The sequence below is a fragment of the Polypterus senegalus genome, chromosome 10, assembly GCF_016835505.1.
Source record: "Polypterus senegalus isolate Bchr_013 chromosome 10, ASM1683550v1, whole genome shotgun sequence".
Lineage (NCBI taxonomy): Eukaryota > Metazoa > Chordata > Cladistia > Polypteriformes > Polypteridae > Polypterus > Polypterus senegalus.
This window is the reverse complement of record NC_053163.1, coordinates 79540845-79559660: the sequence shown is the minus strand read 5'-3', so window position 1 is coordinate 79559660 and position 18816 is coordinate 79540845. Positions and strand designations below refer to the sequence as shown.

Here is an 18816-nt window from a genome sequence, read left to right as displayed (position 1 = left end):
TCTTCAAAATGGCCTTCTGAAACTTCTTTTGGAAACTATAAGCAGATGAGCTGTTCTCTCTTTGGGGAGCTGAGAACTGGCAACCTTTTTCCCTTCATGGGTAAACTGACAATCTCTCTCACTGTGGACCAGTGGGCTGAAAAGGCGGAGAAGCAACCATTATTTCAAGAAGGGGACTTCAGAAACTAAGCTATTATGCCAGAAACAGTAATGCTTTTCCCTAACTTGCAGATGACACAGCAAAAAACCTAACTGAGAAAAGCACTGCACACAACAGAGAAAGGATCACACAGCAAAAAGAAAGAGTCTACTTCAATGCAAGAAGAATAATACACTTGAAACCAGCACAGCATAAAAAGCAACAACTCCGTGTAACATTGAACATCATCGTTAAAGACTTGGTGTTGTAAAACTGTTTATCTGTGCCAAGATAAATTAGAATTCCTTACAGCAGGTAAACAGCCATCCAATACTAAGTTATATGTTTATCTAGTCTGTCTGCATCCCATCATGTATTTATATATATATATATTGTGAACGATGGCCCGGACACAGACAGACGGACATCTTTGTTTCACCCAACACACCGTTTATTTACAATATATACAAACAAAAGTCACGTGCACAAAACCCCAGTGCCTCTTGCACCGATTCCCCAGAGTCCAGGCCTTACAGTCTCTGTGCCTTTTCTTTGACCGCCTCCCGTCCTCTCTCCAGCTCTGTCCACTTCCACCCGACATCCACTGCTGACTGGAGGGAGACGGCCCCTTAAATGGGAACCCGGATGGGCTCCAGCTGCTTCCCGGCAATCAGTCCTGGCCACACCCCAGTGTGGCGGAAGTGCCGGCTGCACACCCGGAAGCTGTCCGGGTGTCCCCTGTCGTCTTCCCCCCAGTACTTCCTGGTGTGGCAGTAGTGCCGGGTTCCCAGGATAATCAGGCACTGGGGCGCCGCCTGGCGGTGGCCACGGGTCCCTACAGGGCTGGGGTTCCAAGCCCTTTACCCGAGGCCCCCAACATAACCAGGACAGACGCCCCCTCGCGGTCTGGAGTAGGCACAAGCCCTCCTCTGGTCCACCTGGGCGTCCCGGCTGGCCTCCAGCCCCGGCCGGGGACCACAATATATATATATATATATATATATACAGTGGAACCTCGGTTTACGAGTAACTTGGTTTACAAGTGTTTTGCTTTTTTTTGTTTTTTAATAAATTTTGACTTGATAAACGAGCGATGTCTTGCAATACGAGCAGTATGGATACACTTTGTCTGCTGAGCGTCATGTGATCACAACTGAGCTGATGGTTCTTCTCTCTCTCTCCTTATCTCACTCGCTTGCCCAGCGCGTCTCTCTCTCTCCTTATCTTGCTTGCTCGCCCAGCGTGTCTCTCTGTTTACAGCGCGATTCTCTCTCTCTCCTTATCTCGCTTGCTCGCCCAGCGCATCTCTCTGTTTACAGCGCGTCTCTCTCTCTCTCTCCTTATCTCGCTCGCCCAGCACGTCTCTGTTTACAGTGCGTCTCTCTCTCTCCTTATCTCGCTCGCCCAGCGCGTCTCTCTGTTTACTACAGCATTGTGACTGTGTGTGTGTGTGCTGTGAAGTGCGAGTCCCCATCTTGCTCTTGCTTGATCTTTTTGGATGCGCTTATACGGCGAACTGCTACAGCACTGGGAGACTGCGATTGCTTTGGGACACTCTTCCGCGTGTCGTCCTGTTGAGTGGAATCCCACATGAGTTTAGAAACTCACACCAGCCATGATTCTTTTTAAAGGTAAAGTGCAGGTTAATTTGTATTATGTATTTTACTTTATATTTTGTCTTAATCATTTTTATATGAATAGTTTTGGGTTGTGGAACGAATCATCTGAGTTTCCATTATTTCTTATGGGGAAATTTGCTTTGATATATGAGTGTTTTGGATTGCGAGCATGTTTCCGGAACGAATTATGCTCGCAAACCGAGGTTCCACTGTATATATATATATATATATATATATATATATATATATATATATATATATATATATATACAGTTATTGTATGTCTAATGTCCTTGTGCTTATCAATAAATTATATTATTCTATTTTTTAAACAAGTGGACTTCAGTTACCTTGATATATGTCTAAAAGCTGGAGACCCACCTCCTACAATAGAGAAAGATAAGGTAAATAAAGTAGGAGCCTTAGGCAAGACAGGTAATTGATTAACAGAATTAAAACTCTCCTCCTTATGACCGTCTTTGGGTGGGGAAGTTAAAATTTACTTTCATCTTCCTTTCGTGTCATGTTATGATTGCTAAACAATATAAGCCGGTAGCTACTGCAATTCGTTTTCCAATAGATTAGTACTTCCTCCATGTTATGTTTATATAATCAGAGTCAAGGGAAAGTCAAAATAAACAGAGCCATTGCTGAAGCTGCTGGATGGCAGGTAACAAGACAAATGAAAACATAAGAAAGTGACCAGACCAAAACAAGCAAGCCAATCAGATGGACTGGAGAACCATCAGGTAGCATGAAAGAAACAGGACCGGATGGTGCCTGTTAGAGGTGAACAGTTAGATAAAAACAAAACCCAAATGAAATGTCTCCGCAGTTCCCAGACTGTAGAAAACAAAATGTATTTTCATTCCAAGGAATGACAACAACAATAAGGTTACTTCAAAAAAAAAAAAATCATTTTCCCTATTTCAAATAGGTTTTCAGAGAAGCATCTCCACCTGCATCCCTCATGCAAAGCACTAGCAAGAGTGCCCTGCCAGCCATATGGCTTTTTACCCAAAGCCAAATCATATGCCAACTCTCACAGACTACCTTACTGTGTCATAGGAATGTGTTAGCAATGCCAACTGTGCCATGTCACAGGAACCTGGAAGCAAACTGTCTTGTTAATATTGTAGAAATGTATGCATCATAACCTAGTGGACTAGAAAAAAAGTCGAAGGTTCATATACCAAAGGTTTTGATTAATTTTAAAGTGATGGACCCTGTTGAACTAAGCAACATTTTCAATGAAATGTGAAATTTCAATATAAACCGATATATCTGAATAGATGCAAGGTTAAGACCTGAAACAACAAGGAGCTAAGTAAATCATAGTAAGTCATTTCTCCAGCTCATCTCCTAAAAAGTGAAAAAAGAAAAATAGTTGCATTTGTTTTTTTCATTTGTTTCACATTTACTTTTTTGTTTTTTTTTAATCAAAAGAGAATTCATTTATTTTTGCTATTCCCTAATCTTTTTTCCTTTAAACAAAAAAAAATATCTGACAGTACAATGACCTTTCCGTCTGCCTTTATACAGTATAACATGGCAGTCTTAATGTTACATTTTGACATGCTTTTCTAGTAATGGCAGTAGTGGCACAGCGTCGAGCAATTCATGACAGACCCAGGTGTCATCAAGGAACAATGGTGTGGCAACCAAAACATATAAAATACAAGGAAAAGGTGCCAGGCAAAATGGCGAAGTAAATGGGGAAAAAAAATGTAATAAATAAAAAAAGAAGCATTCAAATGTGCTCAGTCACCCTCAGATCCTGACATGAAGGAATAATAATAATAATAATAATAATAATAATAAAATACAGTTGTTGCAAATGTCCATTTAAGATACAAACTCAAATCCTTCCTTCCAACCACAGAGAAAAAGCAGTCTTCCTTGAGAAGAACCGCAGGACTGGGGATTTTACCTATGGATTGTCAATTTGTACATGCTGTTAAAGAGCACCAACGTTAGTTTTAAGAAATTGCACGGCTGCCATTGACTTAAACACAGAAACACAAGAATGGTTACTATTTAACAAAAAACAGGCAGCTGCCTAAAGACAAAACAAAAGAAAAATCCTGAACTTGAATAAGAGAGTCCATCTCTACACTAAGAAACAAAGCAGTCGGCCATTGTTTAAAAAAAGAATCATGTTTTGTGCATTCTGGAAGAGCTGCTTCTGTTTAGCCTTCTTCAAAAGAAGCATTAGCCAGACTTCACTTGTAAATAAAACAGTGTTTATTAAAACACTTCCAAATTGGTTCACAGACATGTCTGTTATGTGTTGCCACATGACTATGTAGTAAAATTAGCTGAGTTCATCCAAGTGCGAATTCTGCCGAGTGATATGCCAGTCACTATTTATTTAGTGTACTATTTTTTGCGACAGTATATAAAACAATACAGGTGACGCATCAGGGGGAGCATTTGTTTTTGTGTAATGAAAATATAAGTATTCCCCACCACCTGTCTCACAACCTATTAAACATAAAATTTAGAACACTGACAGCAAAGATGCTAATAAGAAAGGGGGAGATTTGAAGAAATGTTAGACAAAGTAGTGAAGTGAAGGGACTGTGGGGCAGGACTCATATGTTGAAATGAATGTAACAGGTGCAGGACAAGGATGTTATGAATTATTAGTTATTTAGGTTGTAGTTCATATATATATATATATATATATATATATATATATATATATATATATATATATATATATATATATATATATACAGTGGAACCTTGGTATACATCCTTAATTCGTTCCAGACCCTTTGACTTATACCAAACAGGATGTATACCAAACAAATTTTCCCAGAAGAAATAATGAGAAAATGATTAATCCGTTCCCATGAAAAAAAAAATCCTATTGCTATTGGCATATTATACATTGATGAGGTTGTATAAAATAATTTAAACACTGCTTAATACTAAAATACATAAATACAAAAGCAATTAGATGAAATAAATGAAAATTTTACCTCACTTTACTTTTCAATAACATCTTTGTTTTTCACAATCGTATATACCGTCGTTCTCGGCAAACGGTATGCAACAGCCATGTCCCGGATACGCATGCCACCTTCATACTTTTCAACAATCAATTCAATTTTACATGAAAAAAAACACAAAATCACGTTGTGACGATGCAGGTTTGCTGTGCTGTATGCTCCCATCTGCTGCCGGGGAGCCCTTGAACCCTACACCGTTGGTAATGTGCCTCACTGCTAACCTCATCGGTAAAGCAAGGGGATGGTGAAAAAGTGCAAAGTGCTTTTATTAAAACAATTAACAAAACAAGGTGTTCAAATTAAAGTGCAGTCTCCAAAGTTCCAATAAATAATCCATAAAATCAGAAGTGAAACGTGGAGTTTAAAAACAATAGAAAAAAGTCTTCTTAAAAACAACAAAGTTAAAATACAGCAGGAAGCATTCTTTAAAAATAAATTAAAAAAAAAACAAGAAGAAGCCCGGTGCCTTTTTACCTGGCGGCACCCCCTGCTTCTTTCTTTTACTCCCTTCAAGCCAACTCGCGCTTCTGTTTATCAAGATAAGCAGCCCTCTCTCTCTCACTCACTCACCCTCTCGTCCATTCTTTCTTTTTACTGCCCTTCTAGCTGACTTGCGCTTCTGTTTATCAAGATAAGCAGCCCCAGGAACAATCATGAATGCGGACGGTCCCTCACAAGTGCACTTTGGTGAAAAACGCCCACATTGCGAATCGCCCTGACAACCTTCAGCCACATAACCACCACACCCTCACCAAGCTGCGAGCGGTGATTATTTATTTTAAAGCTGAACTTTGACAGGAGCTGTAGACCCGCTATATCACACACGTGAAAGTTCACAGAGAGTTATAGTGCGGGTTGTTCACTGAATGCTAGCAACTGGCACACTAACGATCATGGGCAGTTGTGGCTTTGTCTCAAGAGAGGTAAACAAGGTTAGCACGCGAGTCGTATTTCAAACAAAGGTCGTATACCAAGCAAAATTTTTTTTGTCCAAACAGGACGTATACCAAGTTGGACTTATTCCAAAGCAGACGTATACCAAGGTACCACTGTATATATATATATATATATATATATATATATATATATATATATATCTATATATATATTTCACTAAGGCAAGACAACCATGGAAAGCATGCCGGAAGGGGCATGGATTCACTAAGCCACTGACAAGTGACACACCTATGGCGCACGCAGGAAGGAGCCACGGCCACCAACTCCAAGACCATTGGATACGACGACAACTCGCAGAGTCACGCCCACCAACTCAGACGCGACAGCACAGAAAAATGGCGTCATTTATATTCGTCTGTCGTAAAGGCAACATGCAGCTCCGACCCACGCTGTCTGTTCATGGAGGCATGTTTTCGCGGAGGTGAATCGCCATATGCAGCGTGTAAAACGGTTTGCGAGGGGTAATCCCATGGGATCCTTAAAACATTCCTTCACAACTGAGGTTAAAACACAATGAAGTAAACAGTCTTTAAAAAACGAGTTTTCGGTTACGACGCATGACCCACGTGCACCATAGCACACTGTTTTACACGCTACATACAGCAATTCGCTTCCGTGACAAACATGCGTCTTCTTAGATGCTCCTGCACTTTGTACACACCCACCTTGCTACCTGTGCCTCTGTTTCATTACCATCTCACCTGCTTCACCAATGCAGGCCCTGCAACAGTCGAGACGCTCTCTCAGCAGCTGACCTTCTCTGTGCCTGACCGGTTCACACAGAGTCACCACACGACCAGGCGGTGTGTGTGCTTCGAGAACGAGGGTGGACGCGGCAGGACTGTCTTAGACTCGGTGGCCGGGTCTCTGTCAGTTGCTCTTGCGACCGAGCACATGACCAGGCAGTGTGTATGCTTCGAGTGCGAGGGTGGACGCGACAGGACCATCTAAGAAAAATCATGTCGCGGCTGTGAATCGCTGAATGCAGTGTGTAAAACAGTTTGTTTGTCGCAGATGTGAATCGTTGTATGCGGCGTGTAGAGCAGTTTGCGAGGGGTATTCCATGGTCTTACAGTTGGTGGGCGGGTCTCTGTTAGTTGCTCTTACGAGCGGGCACATGACCAGGCAGTGTGTGTGCTTCGAGAGCGTGGGTGGACGCGACAGCACCATCTAAGAAGATTCATATTTGTCGCGAATGTGAATCGCTGTATGCAGCGTGTAAAACGCTGTATTGTATGTTGCCCTCTCCAGTTATATCTTTTCATTCACCATACACAATGAAGTAAGCGGTCTTTAAAAAACGAGTTTTCGGTTACGACGCACGACCGCGTGACCATAGCAAACTGTTTTACATGCTACATACAGCAATTCGCATCCACGACAAACACGCGTCTTCTTAGATGCTCCTGCACTTTGTACACACCCCCCTCCCACTTCTCTACTACCGTGGTCGGGTGTCTTGGAAAGGCAGCCAAAACCGCACAGACCAATGAAAAGTCTACGTGAGTCACAGGTGCATCTGGACTGTGCAAAGACAACGACTCGAGTGACGAGTTGGAGGTGGGCACATGAGCAGGCAGTGCATACTGGATGAGAAATGAGTAGACTAGCATTATGGAGGGAGCGGGGTGGATGTCCTTCTCTCTTCCCGTTCCATCCTCCGTGCCTGAGCGCCGCACGGACGATTGTGTGTTGGTTTGTTCCGTGCATTGTTACAATGTTGCTTTTCTTGCTGATTTATTACATTACCAATTTTTCAAATGTTAAGTTTCTTCCTGTGCTTAAAAATCATTAAAAAAACAGCTTGATTATGCGGCGTATGGTATGCCCCGGGTTGGCTAGTATATATATATATATATACAGGGTGAGTCAAAATTATGTTAACATTTGAATGGCGGAATTTATTCACAAAACATACTTCATATGTGCAAGATGATATACAGGAATGTGTCTGCCATCATGTTCAACACATAAATTCTCCACAAAAATTATAAGTATATACATAGCAATACCATTAGTGTTAACATAATTTTAACTCACCCTGTATATATATATATATATATATATATATATTTATATATATAGTAATAAAATGAACAGATGAGAAACACAGATAAAGGGTTGGGGGAATTTCCCGTATAATGTAGGCTGGTCCAAGTAATCTATCCAGACTGATACTATGGTCAAAGTTGTACAAATGAGACATATGACCCCAAAACAAGGTTTGACAGGACTTTTATGGAAGTATACAGAGTAGACAGAGGAAATAACGTTAAACATGGGTGACGGAGATAACGACATAATCAGTAGCCGGAAATTAGGTAAATGGAAATGGACTGGAAGTGAAGTCAACAGGTTGGGACGGAAGCAACACCAGTTGAAAGGAACCTGGAAGTGGAGTCGTCTGTTAGAGCCAGAATGGACGTTACTCTGGTGGACCTCCAAAAGGTGCAGTCTTTAGTCCTCTGTTTTTTGCTGAAGAAGGGAGAAAGGCATTAGTACTTTGTTTTACTGTTAATCCCCTTCTTTCCTTCTTTTGTGCGTGTGTGACAATATATACTGTACATATACTAGACATTAAGCTCGTTACAATAACGGGCGCTAGAACAGTAGTGCATAAACATTAGTAGGAACAGTCTATAATTAAATGGCAAGGGACCATATTTTTGCAAGAAGCCTAAAGTAAAATAATAATAAAAATAAAATAGAAACGTATATGACAATACAGTAAGTATAGTTAATATTGCCTCAGTGTAAAACTTTGTAACAATCTGTAATACACAATATATGAAAAAGATATTTAGGAAAAAATTTCTATTTTTTTTACATCATGAAATTTTTCTATAAAATTTCATTATAGACAACATTTCTTGTAAATATTCTGTCTGAGTTTGGCAACAGTTTGCCTTGTTCAGGACCATCTACAACCTTGACAACAACATCTGAAAAACTTCTAACTCTTGATAATGCAACATATAACTGACCGTGGCTGAATACTGGTTCTGGCAAGTAAATGCCAACTTTTTTAAGGTTTGCCCCTGAGCTTTAATAATTTTCATGGCAAAGGCTAATGTAACTGGAAATTTTCACCTTCTTAAGGTAAAGGGTAAATTAGTAGAGGACGGAGCCAAATCAATACAGGGAATAAAGACTGTGTCCCCTTCAGCTGAACCTGTTATTACTTGAGCAATGATGAGGTTTCTTTGCAAGTCTTTAACAAAGAGGCGGGTTCCATTGCACAATCCTCTTTTAGTTTTTATATTCCTAAGGAGCATAATTATTGCTCCCTTTTTAAGGTTCAGTTTATGCCTCGGAATTTCCTCATTAAGAAACTCAACAGGATAGTTCTGCATATCTTCCTCAGTTGAGTCATCAATTGAGTTTGAGTTGAGGAATGTCACAGTATCCCCTTCCAAAATGTTTAGCACCTCTTCATTTATGGTATCAACATCAGAGTTCTTTGGGCAAAGAATAGATTTTTTTGCTATCTTTGAAACTTATCAACAGGAATTTTTTCTCCAAATAATTCTTTAACGATATTTCCTGTGCATAAAATTTTTGAAGGGATTTCAATTATGTCTTCAGGCAACACCATCAAAATTTATGTGACAGGTGTCTGGTCACACATACAGGTAATCCAACTTAGCAACCATTTAAGTATCCGACTACACCACCCATTTTTATTAAGAGACTGAGAACTCCCAAAATATACCAATAATAGCACACAGGTTTCTTTAAATTGGGCGGTGAGTAAACACACAATGAAAGACACAACAGTAATTTCAGAAAAGCAATAGTAACTTCTATTACACCAGACAATCATAAGTACATTAAAAAGAAATTAAATAAACATAAACAAAATCTAACAATCTCAAGTCGAATTTCCTTTTTTTAAAAAGGAAAACACACAGTTCACACTCTAAAAGTCCGTCAAGAACAGAATTGCAGGACACAACCTTTAGTGGTGCAGAATCCAGTTTGTGCACTGTGTCACCCCAACACTTAATCGTTCAACTGTCCACCGATGCACTCTGTTCACTGGATACACGTTTCCCAACAGAAGTTGTGTGAAATTGTGAAATCTCTTCGTTGTTCCTTTTTTTCCACTCTGGGCTCCCTGTGTTATCATGCGGCCCCGCACATGCGCAGAAGACACACACACACGGACACCCCTGACACCTGGACGCACACGGGGGTTTTATTAAAGAGGATGTATAGAGTTCTGTAGTAGTGTTGTAAGTTAACTACAGTTTCAGAAATGACAAACTCCTCATTATCTCATTGTGTGTATTTATGGCATACATTGAATCAAAATCTGTAACTGAGGTTGAAAGAGGGCTTTGCATTAAGTTTAATGTCCCTCAGTGCGGAAAAACTTCTCATAATATAATTTTAACATGGTTCAATAAATGTCCGTTTACTGGTTGTGTGAAGGACATGTGTTTTAGACTACTGAGAACTGTAAGAAGACAAGAAAATATGAAAAGGTCCAGACAAGCAGTAGACATTTAACATGATAGTTGGCAGAGTTAAACATTTCAAACTGGACTGTTCACCACGTTATTCAGAAAGATTTATCCTGTCACCAGTAAAGAAAACAAACAGTACATACATTTTTAGCTGTTTAGAACTCAGTTAATTGATTTTTCTTGCTTCAGTTCATGAGTAAAGTGACCTTTTAAAAATCATCATATCATCACACCGCACTCCAAGAATTTCTCTTAGCTTTACTAAAGCCTATACTATTTTCTGAGGCAGTGATATACCTCTAGAATCAGTTCCTGTTTTGATAATAATGATTGTTTCAAGTTCAAGCCGCAGTTGCTCCCTGTGTGGAGTCTGCATCTTGTGTGCATGGTTTTCCTCAGAGTGCTCAAATTTCCTTCCACATTTCAAAGAAATGCAGGTTAAGTGGACTGGCAAAGATAAATTGGCCCAATAGGCGTGTGTGTGATCACCCTGCAATGGACCTGTGTTTTGTCCAGCGATTGTTCCTGCCTTGAACATATTGTGTACTGTGTAGACTCCAACTTTCTTATGACCCTGCATAGGTTAAAAGTGGTTTAGAAAATGAATGGACAGAGTATTGTTTTAACAATGCATTTGTTTTCCACTTTTCTATTTTAGGTATATTCACATAAGAAATAAGCTTGAATTGAAAATAAAAAGATTTACTTTTTTATTATTTGACTGTGTTTGACTCAGCTGTCATGATAATAATCCTCTTGCGTCCAAGAACGATACCACTTTTCAAATTTTGGTCGTTGAAATAAAAAGTTCAAGAACCACTGATATAATGGAAGAGATAAATTCCATCACATTGTGCATATGCACGTCAACATGTAAATGTCAAAAATACAGACATATGACCATACACATGTTTGTTGACCCAAAACCTCAAACAAAGCAAATGGTATAAATAATTAAAATCGCCCAAATCCTCACACCAATTAAAGATTTGCTTTTAACTTCCCTCTTCTGTTAGATTGTAACACATAGTAGGAGAACTTTTAAATGTACGATTATTTTAGAGGCATGGGGCCACACAAAATCCTGATAGTCTGTGTGGCTGATTGGTTACGTTAATGATAAGAGATAGTATAGCTAAGAATGTATTTTTTAATACAAATCCACTTTAAAAAGTAAAATACTTAAAATTAGTGATTGGTCACCATTCCCTTTCTCTCTAATATGGGTCTTTATTGAAATGCTCAGCATAATTTTGACACCTCCAACAAGTAACTTGCAAAAGGTTACTTTAATTTTTAAGATATTTTTGTATATGATGAGATATTCAGTATGTGTCGGTTTTATGGCATTGTGTTCAAGAAATACAAAATCTGTAATGCAAGTACATGTTATAGCCTTTTTCCCTCAAGACAGCTTGTACTGTATTTGTTAGACTATGTGGGTGTACTCAATTTTCCAAATTGCCGTTACTGTCATTATGAGACTGCTAAAACAGAAAAATGTATTGTCTTTAATTACTTTAATAGACTGCAAGAACCCATGGGTTAAAATAGAGGTATGGCCAACAGAACAAACTATACATTGCTTAAGACTTGGCTATAAAAATGTTCAGCTCCCACAACGTCTGCTATTGTTAACACTGTTATGCATATACTCTGAATCTTTTGCTTCTGTCTTTGCAGTTGCTATTTTAAGCCAAACATTTCCTTACCGTTTATAATTTTACTACATCTACTGTATTTATGTCATACTCATTACTATCTCTTGTTTCTGTTTTCATTATAAAGCTACACAAACAATATAATGTGTGTCAGGTTTATTTCAGCATTCCTCCACACTTTTTGTATGTAGTTTTGCCATTTGGCTTTTTTTAAAAAAAAATTATTTCAAGAAAGTAACATAGTATATAATCAAGCAAATAAAATTTGCAAAACTTATACAACACATAACTTCAAAACCTAACAAAGCATGAATTCAACCCACATCCAAGAGAGAGGACAGCCAACAGCATAGGAAAAAAAATAAATTAAGAATAGTAATAAAAAGGGAAAACATCATTTCCCCCTAAATGAGTGCTTATTATATTTTTTAAATTAAGTCTTGCCATGTTTTAAAAAACTTTTGGACATATCTTCTAAGTGAGAATTAGATTTTTTTTTCCAATTTCAAATCATAAAGAACATTACTTACCCACTGACTTATAAAAGGTTAGTTGGGATTCTTCCAGTTAAACAGGATAAGTCTACGTTCTAGTAGTGTGGCACAGGCAATTACAATCAATTTGCCCTTCCCCACTTGAAGCTCATCTGGAAGTAGACCAACCTTGAGTATTAATGGGGTAGGAGTATGATACCAAGGCTGTCTGATAAGTATTTACATTTTTTTGTCCAAAGTGATGTTAATTTGGCGCTCTCCCAAAACATTTTCCTAGTGAAGCTGGAGCTAGGTTGCAATGCTCGCAGGTTGGATCGTGTGTTGGATACATTTTTGACAATTTTAAATTAAATAAATGTGATCAATGAAATATTTTAACTTGAATTATTAAATGTGTTGCACATATAGAGTTAGCGTGTATTCTATGTGTGACTGGCTCCCACTTCTTTTAAGAAATGTTAATTGAATTGTCCTTTTTCCACCATACCCTAGGATCACTGAAATGAAGATTCTATGAGATGTTTTTATATATTGGTAAGATGCAGTAGAGTTTCAAGACTGATCAGTTTTTCCTATGGAATAGGAATGGGTGGGAGGTGTGGAAAACTGGATAGGTTCCCTTTAATAAAATGTAAAATTTAAAAATAGTGCAAAAATTGTGTTACTGGGAAATTAAATTTGAAGTGTAATTGTTAATAAGATGCAAATACATTATCTATATACAGTTCTTGAAGTGTTCCAATTCCAAATGTTTTCCAAAGATTAAATATTCTGTAGGTTTAAGAAGGCTGAAAAAAGGTGATTATAATGTATAGATGCAACAGATAAAAACCTTGAAGTGCATCCTGAATTTATTTCCATTTTCTGAGTGATTGGTGGATGGCTGGATTATTGATATATTGGCAAAAGTTAGTATTTAATATGGCACAAATCAGAGTGTATAAAGAAGTACAACAAGATTTAATTTCCATTGATGAGTAGTTGGCTGTAAATTCAATTAATTTGTGTCAATTCTGTGGTCATTATGGTGTGTATATTTGTCGCTTAGTAATAAAAACAAAAATTAGGCAGTTCCATGCCACCTTCTGCTTTAGGTCTTTGTAGAGTCACATTTTGAATTTGTGGACATCTCAAATCCCAGATGAAAGAGTCTCGTTTCTTAAATAACGATTTGTTTATGTACCATGTAATGCTGTGAAATAGAAATAGAAGCTTATGAAGGATGTTCATCTTGACAGCATTGATTCTCCCAGCTAATATGAAATGTAGGGTAGACCATCAATTAAAATCTTGCTTGATTCTTTCCATGCTGTTAGCAAAATTGTTTTGAAAATTATTTTTATATTTACTAGAGAGTTACCCCTAGATATTCAACCTGTTTGATAAAATGAACGGATTGATGTCCATTCCAGAATGGTGTGCTATAGAAATCATTGGAAAAAGTACACTTTAATTCAAAGTAATTTATAGTACAGATGTCTTTTTAAATCCTGGTAATGCAATAAAAGACAAATGGGTCTGATATATAAAGTACCATATCACCTGCATATAGTGATATTTTCTGTTTAAATCCTTCTCTGATAACCCCCTTATCTGTAATGTATAATGAAAATGAATGGCCAGTGGCTTAATTGCCATTGTAAAAAGCAATAGTGATAAAGGGCACCCGTGTTGAATACTACATTCTAATTTAAAGTAGTTTGAGTTCATGTTGCATTGGTAATTTCTGTTATTGTATTGTGTGGTATTCCTATTTGTGAATTGTTGAGCTAAAATCTAATTAGCATTCTCTCCATGTTCATAATAATGATGAGATGTAAAGATGAGTTGACCAGTTTCTTTGGTTGTCAAGTAATTCAATTCTAATTGTAGAGCCTGTCTTCTCCCATAAAGTGCCTCATTTGGAGACCTGGTATATTCATGATCTTTTTCTGGAAATCTCCCTGATTAACTTTGATGCTTTCTTGGTCTCCATTTATTTTTATGAGAGATATGATACAATGTGTCCACTTAAAAACATCTTTGAGGTTTCCCAAAGTATTCCTGCAGAAACCTCTAATGATCTGTTAGTCTTTAAAACATACTTGATTTGTTTGGTAATGAATACCGTTCTGATGACGACAAGAGGTAAAGAATTCAGTTATGAGATAAGTGGATAATAATTCAAGCATAATGATTTAAGCTCCAAGATCAGAGAAGCTTGATCAGTGATAACAATATTTTCATATTTAAATGATTTGGTAGTAGGTAATACATTATTTTTGATAAAGAAATAATCTATTTTTCTGTAGCTATGATGTACTCGTGAGAAAAAAGGATATTTTCTTGAATTTGGATTTAAGAATGTCCATGGATCTCCTATGTCATGGTCCATTTCAAACTGTGTAATTGTCTTTGCAGTCACTGTAGCTTATGATCTATCCAGGTCTGGATTTAAAACACAATTAAAATCTCTCCAGCCATTCTACTTTTATGAGTGCTCATATAACGAATTGATGCAAGTACGTTTTGGATAAAATCTTTATCATCCACATTACATGCGTATTGTTGAAGGAGAGAAAGCTGGGAAAAAATGAATTCAGCTATTTTCAAATTTAACTTGTTCTGTCTGAGAATCAACATCAAATTTGCTTTATCCCATAGTTTGTCAAATCCGACAATCAGGTTTCTAGGTATTGAGACATTCCATCCATGTGTGCAATAACTGAGATGTCAGTATCAGATTTAAAAGCATATTCTATTATTTTGGAAAATAATTCAGGTATTAATTTCAATAGGTTAGTACTTTCACGGTTTTCAGGAAGTTGTTTGATTCTGATATTCTTCCTTCTAAATCTGTCTTCAAACACAAGTTTAACACAGAGCACTTTGTATTTGGATTCAGCATTTTCTATGTTTTCTTTAATGCTTAAATGTTTTTTTTTCAGGGAGCCTACACTCTTTTTATTAATGAGAGTTGATCAAGAACATCTTAATTAGCATATTGAATTGGCAGTTAGTGAATTGCTATTCCAATCTATAGCTGGCCTCTTTCTTAGGGTGTTTTTATTTTCCTTTGTACTTTATTGTTTTCTTTGGGAACTTAAAACACAGTAAATTGGAGAATTCTATAGCACCATGTGTAGTAGAGTAGCATATACACAAAGTATTAAGTTTATATTAATATGACTGTATTTTTCTGCTTTATTCTGAAATTGAGCTGCTGTTCAGGTCCTAGTTCATTATAATAAGATGTTACTTGATTTCATTGTAATATACTACTTGTCAAAAGTTTTAGAACACACCCGTTTTTTTAGGATTTTTTTATTCAGATAAAAAAGAAAATTACAAAATCTTTAAAAGTGTGGGTCTTTCTTTTAGAGCTAGCACAATGAAACCCACTGTGTCAGGGAGAACAGTTTACCTGGAAACTAGAGGAGGCTCTGTCAGGAACAGGTCTAGTAGCCCCAAGGCTACAACAGAATCAGAAGACAAGTTTATGAGAGTCAACATCTTGAATGACTGTCAAGATGTGAAGTTTCCTACAAGAAGAAATAGGTGTAGCCTCTTAAAACCAGGCTAGGGAGAAGGCCAGAATCCTACCTGGTCCGTCCAGCAAGGATACTTCTTTAGAGGCCTGGTAATATGGAGAGTCTGTAATCATTTAAGATAATATCAGAATGAGTCTTTTGTAAATTACTTTAGATATGTTCCCCAAAGTCAGTATCACTGGATACACTGATTTGAATAGCTGTGCACACATTATTGTAAAGCTCACCAACCTTCCATGGTTCTGAAGGGCAGGCAGCACAGGAAGTGTTGAGTCCTTCACCTGCATGTCTATCAAATATAACTGGATGAAAATGAAACACACATATGCATGCAAATGTCTTTATTTTGTACTGACTGATATTTGGACTTTAGTTTTTACACATTCACAGCAACATGTCAATTGAACGATTTCTTTTTATTTGGTTTTATTCTTGAATAAAGGCACACTTGTTTTGATATATCTTTTGTGAAAGTGTTTATTTGATATTTGGACATTCTATACTTCACATCAACATATGTCATTATTATTATAACATATGAAAAAAATTCTGTTTTAGCTATGTGTACAACATTTCTTGCCTCACTTCTCTTTATGTCATCCTACATTTGCACAATATGATACAATTTGTTTTTGTATAGGCCAAAATCACACAAGAAGTGCCGCAATGGGCTCTAACAGGCCCTGCCTCTTGACAACCCCCCAGCCTTGACTCTCAAAGAAGACAAAGGAAAAACTCCCACTAAAAAAACCCTTGTAGGGAAAAAAATGGAAGAAACCTTAAGAAAGGCAGTTGAAAGAGAGACCCCTTTCCAGGTAGGTTGGGCATGCAGTGGGTGTCAAAAAAGAAGGGGTCCAATACAATACAATACACAGAACAGAACAAATCCTCAATACAGTATAAAAATAATATTTAAAAGTACGGAGCAGAATTTAATGGTAGATGATATCACATAATTTGATTTGGATTTGTTTAGTCCTGGAGACCTCAGCCATCAAGCTGCCTCCTCCATTTGGCCATTCCAAGTGCCACATTTGAGTACCGAGAAGAGAAACAGAATAGGTGAGGGTTAGTAACAAATTATAATTATTATGTTAATTATGTTTTAGTGCTAATGACTAACAACAGAGATGCAGTATGTACAGTTAATCTGCAGCTCTAGTCAGGATATGCTAAACTGAAGTAGTCAGTCTTCAGCCGGGATTTAAAAGCTGAGACCGAAGGGGCATCTCTTAAAGTAGCAGGCCAGACATTCCACAGTTTAGGGGACCTGTAACTAAAAGCTCGACCTCCCACTGTTATTTTATTAATCCTTGGAATCATAAGCAGACCAGCATCTTGAGATCTTAATGTGCGCTCTGGTTTGTCATAATAAGTTCAGACAAGTAAGCCGGACCTTGGCCATTTAATGCTTTATATGTTAAAAGGAGGATTTTGAAATCTGCCCTAAAGTTAACCGGGAGCCAGTGTAAGGATTTAAGAACTGGAGTTATGTGTTCATATTTTCTTGTTCTTGTAATAATTCTTGCAGCAGCATTTTGGATTAACTGGAGGCTGTATAAAGAACAATTTGAACATCCAGTGAACACCGCATTGCAGTAGTCAATCATACTAGAAATAAATGCATAAATTAATTTCTCAGAATCCTGTTTATTTAGAAAGCACCTTAATTTCCCAACATTTTTAAGATGGAAGAAACATGATTTGTACAACTTTGTACTATGCGCTTTAAATGACATGCTAGAATCAAAGATAACTCCTAGATTGTGAGCTGATTCGGTAAAATTAATGGTGATTCCAACTGAGTTAAATGATGACAAAATATTGTTGTGATCAGCGTCATTCCCTCCAATAATTAACATCTCTGTTTTATCTGTATTTAAAGTAGTTCTCATACATCCACTCCTTTAATTCACTAACACAACTAATTAAAGACAACATCAGAAACTTCATTTGATCTAATTGAAAGGTATAACTGGGTGTCATCTGTATACGAGTGAAAATTAACATTATGTTTCCTAATGAGAGATCCCAGTGGAAGCATGTAAAGTGAAAACAGTAAAGGTCTCAGTACTGAGCCCTGTGAGACACTATATCGTACTTCAGTGTAAAATGATAGAGTACTAACAGCACATATTGGAATCGATTTGATAAATAAGAACTAAACCGTGCACAGTGCCAGTAACGCCAACATCATTTTCTAGCCTGTGAAGTAAAATGGAATGGTGTCAAATGCTACACTTAATTCTAACAATATAATTACAGTGGAGTTTCCTTCATCCGAGGATATCAGAGTGTCATTTACAACCCGCGTTAGTGCCGTTTCTGTACTATGACCAGTGCGGAAATCAGACTGTAATTTCTCAAATAAATTGTAATGTGTAAGGTGTGACGGAAGCTGATTGGCGATTACTTTTTCTAGTATTTTACAGAAAAAGGGTAAATTTGAAATAGGCCTATAATTATTTAGTATGTGTGGGTTTAGGTCTGACTTTTTAAGTAATGGTTTAATGACTGACACTTTTAGTGCATCGGGTACTGTGCCATGCATTAATGAACTTTTGATAATGTTTAAAATAGACGCTGAAAGAACATCCATTGCACTTTTTACTAGTTTTGTTGGCACTGGATTTAGAGAACAAGTACAAGCACAGATCATTGTAGACAGAAAACACACATGAAATATGTGTACTTCGAATCATGATGTATCATTACTTACCTGTTTCCTTACAACTCATTGCTAGATAAAATCTTCAACGCAAACTTGAGCTGTGGGAATTTCGCTGGTGATGGTTTAGGCTGGCTGAACGGGGAATGCGTTAGTGCAGGCTGCATGCCATAAATCGACACATTTGCAAAATAAAAGCACTTATAGGCATGCAGTTGGCGCAGTGATAAGGACTTATGAGATTCCTCACGTATGTTAGGAA

General features: G+C 37.5%; 1 protein-coding gene across 1 annotated transcript in view; it reads right to left on the bottom strand.

Annotated features, from left to right (window-relative positions):
• LOC120537228 (protein ANTAGONIST OF LIKE HETEROCHROMATIN PROTEIN 1-like) overlaps positions 1-18816 on the bottom strand; it is a 225070-nt gene that overhangs the window by 56737 nt on the left and 149517 nt on the right. The gene's annotated exons all lie outside the window — the stretch shown is intronic.